The sequence below is a fragment of the Prinia subflava genome, chromosome 9 (assembly GCF_021018805.1).
Source record: "Prinia subflava isolate CZ2003 ecotype Zambia chromosome 9, Cam_Psub_1.2, whole genome shotgun sequence".
NCBI lineage: Eukaryota > Metazoa > Chordata > Aves > Passeriformes > Cisticolidae > Prinia > Prinia subflava.
The window spans coordinates 12,788,837-12,800,537 of record NC_086255.1 but is presented as its reverse complement, the minus strand read 5'-3'; positions in this window follow the sequence as shown (position 1 = coordinate 12,800,537).

Here is an 11,701-nt window from a genome sequence, read left to right as displayed (position 1 = left end):
CCTTCCCGCCCTCGCCTCCTGTGTGCTCCAGAGGCTAATTACCATTTCCTCCTGTCCTTGGGCAAAACCCAGTGTCTCCCCCACGCCTCACCTTGCCTCACCCCTCTGCCCACCCTGTGGAAGTGGGAGTCCCACGCGCTGGGAGCCAGGCAGGGATATTCTTGGCCAGCCTGTCTTACCTAGGTATGGGGTGTTCATAGCAGCTGGTCCTCCACATCCTCTCCAAACCCCATACCCTACCCTAGCAGAGGCACAGCCTGAGTCTGTGGGGCCAGTTATGGGGAGAGCTGGTCCATGAGCACTGGGGAAGGGGGTGCCAGAGCGGGGACAGGGCTGCCCAGAGCTTCCTCTCATCCAAGGCACTGTGCCCATCCCATCCTGCAACAGCACTCCCTGCCTCCCACATGGCTGTAAGCCGAACCCAGCACAATTTGGAGCTTGGTTAGCTGCTGGCCTTGCAGTAGGATAATTAGTGCATGAGTGCAGAGCAAGCCGAGCCTGGCGCGACCAGCACTGTGCTTTTACAGGCCCGAGCTTGCTAGGCTTTAATTAATTAACACGAGTCATTGGCAGCTGGAAACAGATCTATTTTCAGAGCTTTGCCTGCTCTGCTGCCCCCATGAGATTAACTGAAGGAATGTAGGGCTCCACGAGGTTGAAGGCCAGGGCCTTCCTCTTCTTTGCATGGCTTTCCCAAGAGTCGGAGCGGGTTCCAGGCAGCAGAAGCCCAAACAGACCCAACCCTCTCCTGTACTTGCATCTCCCCTATCCACAGATTGGTTCTGCCAAGCAGGGAGGTCTGGCTCCTGCTTCAACCCTAGCCCAGAGCCAGGAAGGTGCTGGAAGGGGAATTTCCTATTGGGGCAGCTCTAGAATCATAGAATCATTAAGGCTGGAAGTGATCGCCAAGATCATTGAGTCTAACCTTTGACCAAACAACACTTGGTCAACAAAACCACAGCACTAAATGCCATGTCCAGTTGATTCTTGAACATCTTCAGGGATGGTGACCCCACCACTTCCCTGGGAAGTCCAGTCCAATACTTCAACACACTTACAGAGAATAAATTCTTAATGATGTCCAATTTCAACCTCTGCTGGTGCAGCTTGAGGTCATTTCCTCTTGTCCTGTCACTTGGTACTTAGGAGAAGAGACTGACCCTCACCTTGCTACAGCCTCCTTTCAGTCAACTGTAGAGAGTGACATGGTCTCCCCACAACCTTTTCTCCAGGTTAAACAATCCCAGCTCCGTCATCTGCTCCTCATAGGATTTACAGCCCTATAACTCCTAGTCCAGCCCAGGGGCCAGCCCAAAGCAGGAGACCCTTTGTGTCATGGTGCCTTGGGAAATCCCCTCCCCAAAACCATGCCAGATTTTATCTGTAATGCTCTCTCCCTGTTACTCCAAGCAGCCTGTGAGAAAAGGAAATGCCTTTGTGCCCTCATCACCAGCCCAGAGACTGGTTACTGTTTAATTTCTTCTTGTTGTCACTAAGACACGGTGTCCCACAGAGGGAGGACTGCGTGGAGCAGGCTCTGCCATGTCACAGCCCCATCCGTACGTGGGCCAGCTGCCCAGCACTACAAGCCCCACCCCTCCTGCACGTGGCAAAACCAGGCAGATGCCAACAGCTGGCATTTTTGGGTTCACTTCTTTCTGCCACACGACTCTACCCATGGCAGAGAGTAGAAAAGCTCCCAGACAGCCCCTTTCACCCCTCAAATGCCCAGGGAGCCAGGGCAAAGCCATGGCCGCTCTCATGTTTCACTTGGCACCACACCCCCATCCCAGCTGGCATCCCAAATGATGCGAGGAATTCTAACAGGGCCACGACACCGTGAAATATTGATGGGATTAGCGCGGATCAGCTCTCCCAGCACACACGCTGCGCTCGCCCCGAGCCTGGGAGACGGGACCTGCGCGCACTCAGGCTGCAGCGCTGCCGGCTGCGCCCTGCAGACGCGTCCCCAGCACCGCCAGCCCGCGGCCCTCCTGGATGGACCTGCGGACCCCTCAGAGCACACACCCACACGATTTAAGGTGCTCAATGCGTGAGCTGCTCTGCCTCAAGTGCCTCGAGGTCTGCTGGGGATGAGCCATTGTCTGGCTTGGTTGTAGCTCAGCAGCAATGGTCACCCCGGGCCCTGAGGGACCCTCTCCCTGCCAGCAGTCCCAAAACACGCCAGCCCCCAGGCTCAGCCCTCTTGCCCCTCTCAGGCTTATCCTGCACAGCCAAGGTAGCACCTTGGAGGATGTCCTACACACAGGGGTGTCCAGGGTGACTGTCACAAGACCCTCACACTCCCCACTGCTGCATGTCCCCTCTCCCACTTCTGGGAACCAGGTTTGGTCTGACAGAGGATTTCATCATGGATCATAGAAGTGTAAATACAAACAACTTAGTAGGATCACATAGCAGCCAGGATTAAGTTAGAAATACAGTGGCAGGGTGCACACCATGGGAGCAGCAAGTCACAAAGGGTTCTGTTTTGGAATTGCTGCAGTAACAGGGCATTAGTGCCTATCAAACCCATGGGGCTGACCAGGATCTCCAGACTTTGGTAGGAAACTGCTTCCTAAGGCAGGCCTGGCTTCTGCTCAGCAATACCTGCAGCCTGTCTTTCCCTTGCCCCAGGTAAGAAAAGTAAGATAAAACTCCAGATCTGGGATTTGGTTTGCCAGCCTCTGTGGTCCAAGAGGCAGCAGGCATCCAACCATTTCATGCTCCTCTCCAGACTGGTATGAAAGCCAGCTGGGAATTACAAAATCATGGTGCTCCAGCCTCTGGGGCTTTACAAAACCCACAAAAGAGTTGTGAAACTCAGGCTAAGGCTGTGCCAGCCCACACCGCAGTGAGAGGCTTGTTATAAAGTCAAAACCACCAGCGGAAAAACGGGTACTTTCCCCTTCTGACATGAGAAAGCAACAAGCAAAACAACCTTTCTCCAGCCCCCTCCATCTCTCAGCTACGCTGTGAAACCTGCACTGCTGCATTACCTGCCTCCATGGAAAAAAAGCCCAGTGGGGAGCACACCAGCCCCACACCACGGGGGAATCTCACTGCTCCAGCACCCACCACCTCATCAGTCTCCTTTACCCACCACAGGAACAGCTCGCCCAGATTCCAGACTGGCAGAGCCGTGTGAAGAAGAGGAACAGAAAAGACCCCATGGTGTTGCCTGGACTCCCACAGCAGCACTTGGGGCTTCGCAGCAGCTGAGTACACACTCACCAGGCTTGGCTTTGTTTCTTGAGAGCGTCACGGACTCGTCAAGCCAAGCGTGATGCTTCACAGATTAGCCCCGGGAAAAAAAAATATTCCAGTGGGCATAGAGCATGAAAGGCTTGGGAGCCTCTTCCCTTCAAGTCATTGAGCAAACTTTCCAAACCACTGTTTCTTCAGGCTGAGAGCCAGCAGGGAAAATTACAATTGCAGAAGAATTTGTCTGAGAAAGTTATAAGGAGATGGAAAAAGGCAGGGGCAGACCAGAAGAGCCAGCCTGTGCTGCAGCCCCTCCAGCCCAAGGCTCAGCTTCAGGGAGGGATGGGACTTTTCCCCCCAGCTCAGTATAGCACTGAGTTGCTGCCTCGATTTCCTGCAAGATCACATGCTGCATTTCTCCTCCCATAAATGCTTGCCAGTGGAAATTAGGATGTTCTGCCCAGGGCCATTTGTTGATGAAGGCTGCCAGGTGCCGGCAGCCCCAGCCGCAGAGCCAAGCGCCGTGCCAGGGCAGATCTTCTCAAGGGAGAAGCAGCTGAGTCACAGCAGCTCCGATCCGTTCCCACAAGCCCGGCTGCAAGAGACGCACGGGAGTTCACGGAGGACAGGCGCTCACACAGGGAGCTGGCAGGGCTTGGGTTGCTTGTCTGCAAACCTCTCTAAGCCAGCGGAAAGCATCTCCCTGGCTCAGGATCTGTCGGCAGCGCGCCCTCAGGGAAGGGCTGGTGAGACTGCGGGAGGGCAGGGTCCTGACCTGCCTTTCAACCAGGCAGAGCTGCTTTGGGATGTTCCTGCAGCACGGGGGGGGGAAACGCCAGCAGGCACTGGGAGTTCCATTAGGAAATTTGAGTTTTGAAGCTCGTTGTGGGGTCTTGTCCCAGCTCTGGGGCAGGAGAGGGACTAAGGTGGGTGCAGGAAGGGAAGAGACAGAGGCATAGCTCCAGGAGAAGTGACTTGCTGGGCTGGACACTGACAACCCCTCTGCCCATCATCCCAGCTGCTCCCAGTAAATGCAGGCAGGCTCCAGCCTGGCCAGGGAACACAGGGGTCTCTCTCTTTGTTTCTGCAGTAGGGCACAGACCCCTATGTTTTCTCTTGCACGGCAGGTCAGGTCCCTGCCACACACTGCCTAGAGCAGTAACACAAACACCTGAGGTTGCATGAGGGATGGGATAAGACTGGTGGCTATTAAAAGCTGCTCTTTTGGTTGAGCAAACCTGCACCCCCCCAGAGCTAAAGCCAGGAAAGTGCAGGTTGGCCCTCAGCATCCACCCTCTGGGCCAAACCACCAGACAGGATCCGTGTCCCCATGGCCTCAACCTTTTTGCTCTCTGTGTCACTGTGCCCAAGCAACCTCTCTCCAAGCCCTGTCTCCTCCAGACAAATGCCTGGGTGACCCGTGGGCATCCTACCCCTCCTTCCCAGGCACCAAGCCCCTACCCTGCTGTCTCTGCCACCAAAGAAGAAACAACACCATCAGTGCAGTAAATAACACCCCCCACACACAGCAGAGCCCTGGCAAGCAGAGACGGGCGCATCCATCACTCTCGCAGTTTTTCTTCAGCTCTGACACTTTGATAGGGGCGAGGGGGCGGGGAAGGAAAGTAGCTTCCAAAATTTATGAGCTAGGATTTAAAAATATAGTCTCCCAGAAGCACTGCAAAACCCAGAGATGGTGAAGGCAACTGGCTTAGAAGTTGCCTTAGAAATGAATGCAAAAGCTGTGCCTGCCTTGGAAAGAGGGATTCAAGAGACCTGCATGGCTGATGTCACAAACCACATCCCTGGTAGGATCATTTTGCGAGTCACAGCTCTCCGTGCCATGCATTACAAGTGAAAGGTAGAGGTAACAAATTATGGGCTAAAATCCCTCCAGCCCAAGGGGAATGTCACCCTCAGTGCAGACAGGATTTGGACTGTCACCTTCAATCTCCCAGAGTTTCTCCTCTGCATCCCTTACCTTCCACTTCTATATGCATAGCCAGCCCTCCAGTCCTTTTGGAAACAGATCCCCTTTATGCAAAGAAAAGAGCTTATAGCTGTAAATTTAGCTGAAAACATCTCTGCCACAGAGATTCACATTTCAAATAATAAAGCCAAATGAATGTCAGGAAGAGCAACCACAATATTGGAATCCTTGGTCTTTACAGATGGACTGTCCCTCAGCAGGGTGCTGCAGAATGAACAGCTGAAAAATGTTATCCAGTCATTAAAACCACCTAAAAGTAATTTAGCCTGAGTGACAATGATGCTCAAAGCAACTTGTTTGTCTGCAGAGATAAAAGGAGCTATTTCAAGCTTGCTTTTTTTTGTAGTTTTCTGTTAAAGTCAGAAAGGACTGAAAAATGCTGAGCTGACAGCCTTGCCAGCAGAGCCCTGGTGCTGTGGCAGTGCTGTGGGGAGCATCACCATGAGCTGCACTGATCCCCCTGCCATCACTCTCCCACATTCCCTGCAAGGATGCTCGGAATGGTGCAGGAAGATGGTCCCCAGGGCCAGCACAGCATCTCTGCTGCATTACAGTGCCATTTAGGATGATGGTTTTGCTATGGAAACATCTCCCTCCTAACAACAGATCTGTCAGCACGTGTCCCAAAAGCAGACCAGCATTCATTACAGGATAATTTTTGCTTCCCTGTGATGGAGACCAGGGATTAATCCTTCCCATGCTTTTCTTAAAAAACAAACAAACAAAACCCCCCAAAAAACAAACAAGCGAAAAAACCCCCACAAAACTGAACAACATGAATATCTGGGTTAACCCATCAACAGCATGGCATGAGCCCAGGTCTCCTCTAAAATCTCCTCCTAAGCATATTTTTAGTGGGCTCTTTGGACACACAGAGCATTTCAAATGCCCAGTGTTAAATATTTCAGGTGAAACATAACTCTTCTAAGTGCAGCCAGCCTTAGTCTGAAGCTCCAATTCAGTGAAATTTCCCAGCAGCCTTCAGGAATTGATTTGCTTCTTGCTGGTACCTTCTCTCTGTGCTGTTCAACTGAGTTAATGTATTCCAAAACCTGGATTTTTTTTTTCCTCCCCCTACATAATCAAATTTTTGGAGGTTGCAGTGAGATGCCTTACAAGCAGTTTTTGTCCTTAGGTGTTTTCTGAGCAGGCTGCACCCATCACATCCTGGTGCTTTAGCACATCTCTACGAACGGTTCGTTCGAGAGTCAGCTGAACTCCTTTGATTCGTGTTTCTGCATACCCATATAGCTAATTTACCTTTATTTAAAAAAAAAAAAAAAGGGAAAGAAGAGGAGCTATTAAGAAGGACAGTGTCAAGGCCAGCAGAGCGAGTGCTGGAGGGCTGGGTTAATGAGCTGCGTGGTTGCTGCTGTCCAAGTGCCCAGGCTGGCTGGAGCCAGGAGCTGCTGCCCCAGAAGGGCTGACTCAGTCCTTCACTGGGCAGACACAGATTCAGGCTCTGCACCCCCGTTTGGAGTAGTCCCTACGTTTTGGGGTCCATGGTTACCCTCACTTGCTCCAGCCTCCTCCCTGTTTTCCAGAGGAGGGGCCCTGTGTGCGTTCAGCTTGGGCCAAGCCCCCTGCCCAGCCCAAGCTGCATTCCTGTGCTTTGGAGAGAAGGTCAAACATGAATATGGACAAATGGATTTGCCCTCACATCTCACAGGAACACCACTCTGTTCAGTCCTGTGGGCTGGACAAGGACACTGCCCCTGCCTCCCAGCCTGTGCCAGCAAGGTCCCTGAGCTGTGCCCTGGCAAGGACACTTCCAAGGAGAGGGAGCAGGGATTTGCAAGGCTCTCGTCATGATCATTTATTCTTGTCATTTCTGACCCTCGGGGTAGGAAGAACATCAGAGCACTGCAGGCACAAAACAACAAGCTTTGTAGGTCATATCAGCGTGTAAAGTATCATTAGGAACCACGGCACGAAGCATGAATAATACTTCCTTTATTCCATCATATACCTCAACGCCCTTTAAATAAATGCAAATGGGTTTTTGTGGACAAGGTTTGTACAAGACGCCTGCTCGGGTACTCAGGGCTGAAATGGAGCTGGAGCAATAATTTTGCTCTCTCCTCTGACAAGTGAGAGTGTCTGCAGCACTATCTGATAGGCTTAGTGACAGTCCAAGCCAAACCAGGCAAAAGAGCTGGGAGAACACTGTAAATCTTCCTCACAGATTTATGCTCTGCCCATTAAAGCAGAACCACAAAACACATGTCCTTCCATGCTACCCTCCTCTCTCTGAAGGACACCAAGGCAGGAAAAAACTTTGAAGGACTCCAAGCCCGGAAAGGGACCTTCAAGAGCCAATGGCATCGTTTCTGAAAAGCCACCAACAGTCAGCCTCGATGGCTTAAATCCTAAAATCCTTTCAGCAAATTATGACCTCGATTGCTAAAAATGATCAGATAACGCAAAGGCAGAGAGAGATGCGCAGTGAATCATCGCCTCCAAGCACTCGAACTCCCTTTGGTCTCAGCCGGAGTGGGGTGAGGTTGCCCCCCACAGGCAAATCTGACACAGCAAGTAGAGAGGGAAAATGCTGAATTGTGCTCTAGAGTTACCACATGGGAGGGATATTTTTTTTTAAAATCTCCTCATCTGCTCTTATTTGTACTTCTCCCTAGCTGCAAACATCTGTGGATGGGGTGGGAGGGGAGAGGAAGGAGGTCAACTCTGGCATGTGGTTGGCTGTGTTCTGCTGGAGCTCCTGAACCACACAACTCGTTTTCCTAGTCTCACTCACAGGGTCATTAGAAAGATCAAAAAAATGTCACTGAGTTTTCTTTAGCCAAATGAAACATTTGATCGCATACACCTCACTAGGCTCCTTCAGAGCAAGGGCTGGCACCACCTTCAACAGCAACTCCTGTCTCAGGAGTGGATGGAGAGACAATGGTGGGCACCACGGACAGTCTGGAAACTGTGAGATGACATGAAATCCCCCAGCTGTTCACGTAAAGCATACAGGCAGCAACACCACACTGGACCAAATCCTAGCACCTTGCAGGGGGTGAAGGAACAGGACAGATATCTGTGATATCTCCCCAGCACTGCTCCACCTCCAGGGATCAGCAGCCTGGAGCTTTCTCAGCCAGGGAGAACTGCTTCCATTTCACAGACCTTCGTCACATTTTTCTGCCATAAAATGCTCTTTGAACCTCTAAGCTTTTAGCATCCACGACATCCTGAGGCAAGCAGATCCCCAGCTCCTGTCTTCTTTTGTTTGCTTTGAGCTTTCCTGCTAATAAAAGAACTACGGAGTCTGAAGCCATATTACAGAGCGCCATTGAACAGCTTCTCCTTATTTGCCCTTTTTCAGCCCATTTAATTGTTGAGCTCCCCATCTCACTTTCCAACATTACAACTATTTCAGAGAGATGCAGCTGACTTAGGGCCACTTCAATTTATTCCTGTCCTTCACACACACAGAGGCTTCCTCACAAAGGGCTAAATCTGTGATATAACCACAGATTTAACCATTCCTGCAGCTGCTTTTCAAGAGGACACCGTTTAAACACCCAAGCTGAGATGCACCCAGGGTACTCACTGCTCCTGCAGCAGGCTCCTCGTGGGTCCCCCTGTCCTGCTCAGCCGGAGAACATTCCTGCATCCCCAGCACGAGCCCCTGCCGCAGCACCTCAGCTTACTGTCAGCTCCAAACTGGAAGCGTCATCTCCAAAATTACTGTGGCGCTGGCTCCTGCCAGACTCTTAATTAGAGGAAGGCTGACACAGTTTCTCAGCAAACGGCGTTCGCATACTGCGGGGAAAAAACAGAATGAGGGCAAGAGGAAAAATGGGCTAATCAGAGAAAATCAACTGGAGGGAAAAACACACTGCCTTGCATAAACCTTACCATAACAATGCTGGAGCACAAAATCCCGGGGAGGAAAAAACGGGTTAGTACACAGGGGAGGCTGGCAGCACTTCACAAAGGTGGAGGAGAGCTGATAATGCGGTGCAGCATCTCAGCATCCTCACCTGGCAGGCCTCTCCTCACAGCCTGCTTAGGGCAAAGGGGACATGCTCAGTTTCCAGCGTGCAGATCAGTGTGTCTGAGAGCCTGAACGATGCTGTCTGTGGAGCCCATGGCTGCTCCGCATGATTTACACTGCCTTTATAAAAGCCTGCAGTGCGAATAAAGCATGAAACGGAATGCCTTGCCCCCCTTTCCTCACCACTGCCCCAGGCAGCTTGAAGCTATTGTTTTTATTCCAGCTGAAGCCTGGCAGTCAGTCCGGAGAGGAACGGGACCCTCTGCTCCTGCATCTGCTCTGAGAGCCAGGAGTTTCATCAAGCCTCGGGAGAAGAGAGCCTGAAACCCGGAGGCAAAGCCCGGAGCCTGCGTCGAAGCCCCAGGCCACTGCTCGGGAGAAGGACTCACCCCATAGCACAAAAGCAGCACAAATCCATTTACCCTTTCTGCTGCTCTCTGCAAGAGGGAAGGAGTGTCCCTCACCCAGCTTCGGGCAGCTTCAGCAGCAAATGCAAACCCAAAGGAAAGCACTGGGACAAGGGTGCATGAAAATGGCCCCTTCATCCACCCCTACACACCATACGGGCCAAACCTGCCTGGAAAAGCTTCAGGCTGATGGCAAAGGCTTTGATGACAATGAAGGGAACAATTCCAGCTGAGTTTCCATCCCCTCCCCTGTGGCCTCCCTACAGGGAAGTGGGAGGTGGCAGGAGAGCACAAGGAGGTGAAACATCAGCAGCAGCTCCACCACGCAGAGACAAGGGAGGCATTCAAAAAAGTACAACGTATCCGAGCACCACTTAAAAGCAGCCTGGAAGTATAGGACTGGCTTTTCCCAAACCGATACAAAAGATCAAATGGGAAGACGCGAATGTTTTTCTTCTCTCGCCACCCAGCCTCGTTTTTGATACCAGATAAAATACTCCCTTCCAAATTCCTGACTGCAAAGGTGAGGAAGCGCTGGCTGAAAAAAAACATCAGTCAGGCAAAACTAAAAGCCTCTCTGCAAAGAGAAGCCCTTCGAGGAATTTACTTTCCCTAGGATCCTTCCCACCAGCAGCCCACGCCGCTCCCCAGCACTGAAAGCCCTTTTCAGCACGTGATAAGAAGGGGCCCTGCCAGTAAAGCTGGCAAAATATCCACAAGGCAAAACATGAAGGTATTTCACAGCCTGGGGGGGAAACAGCAATTAAAGGAATTCTGATAAGTTAAACCACAAGGAATAAGCTAAATCCACTAATGACTGTCTGACCTCTCCAGGCAGCTCCTTTGGAGCTCCTCAGCACCTGCTTAGGCTCCCACAAGCACATCAAACCTCTTCCCTGTTCAAAGTCAGCCGGTCCCAAAAGCCATTTCTCTCTTTCTGGATGCAGAAAGAAGCACTAATATGCCAGTGGAAAAAGCTGCCCCCTGGCAGAGGGCAGTGTTTCCCACTGGGGAACTTTGGGCAAGAAAAGCTCACAAACCCAAGGAACAAGACTCCAGGAAGATTAGGAGGGTCATCTCCAGCAGAAATCTGATTTGTCCTTCTCAGTAAAACAAAAAGTCACACAACCACCACAAACCAGTGGAAGACTAATCAACAAAAACCAAAAACACAAAGCCCAAGCCAGGGATACTGTGTTGTGCATACATTTCTTCTGGGAAAGAAAACAAACAGCAGACCAGTTTAGTACTGTAGCTCCAGTATTCCTGTTAGTGACAGGACAAGCAGAGGAACCCAACTACCTGGAAATATTTGCTTGAATATCCACAGCAGCCTCCAGGCACCCAGGACTGGTGCTGGACAGTGCTAAGCACACCACTAATGGAGACAGATCTGGCTGTGCTCAGAAAACCAGCACTGCAGCATCCATCCCTCAGTATTAAAAGCCTTTTTCCACACTGAAATCCTACCTCTCAAATGCCTTTGCAGCAATCTAACCACATGCTCCACCAATAACACAGTTAAGGTGTTCCAGTCACCTGCTTTTCCCAAAGACATTCTCAACTAAATCATCACCCTTGGGGACTTCGGAGAGTTCCTGCAGCTGCTACATCAATGAAGTGTCCTACTGACCTTCAGCCAGACCTGCCTGCAAGTCATTAATCACTTCTGAAATCCCCATCCATTACCAAGTTCCACAAGAGGAACAGTGAGAATACGAGATGAACAAATACTTTCACTGCAGGTTTCTTCAACTTTAAAACCAGAAGTGTTTGGGTTATTTTAAGCTATAGAGAAGCTTGTCAGGAAACAACCAAAAAAACCCCAAACCAACCAACAAAAAAGGCAGCAAGGAGCTACAAACATATTTTTTTAACCAGACTTTAATTTTTTCTGTTATTACTGCAATAAAGTGCACCTACTTCCACATGATATGTAATAATCAGGCTGTTAATATAGCCCACATACTATCAAAAGATAGACCTCAGTGCAAAATGCTCATCTGACAACATCCAAAGATGTCAAGACCTTCAGTGTGCAAACAACCTTCTCAACTGCATGTAAGCCCTGGCTGAGGGACAGCAAATGAGTTG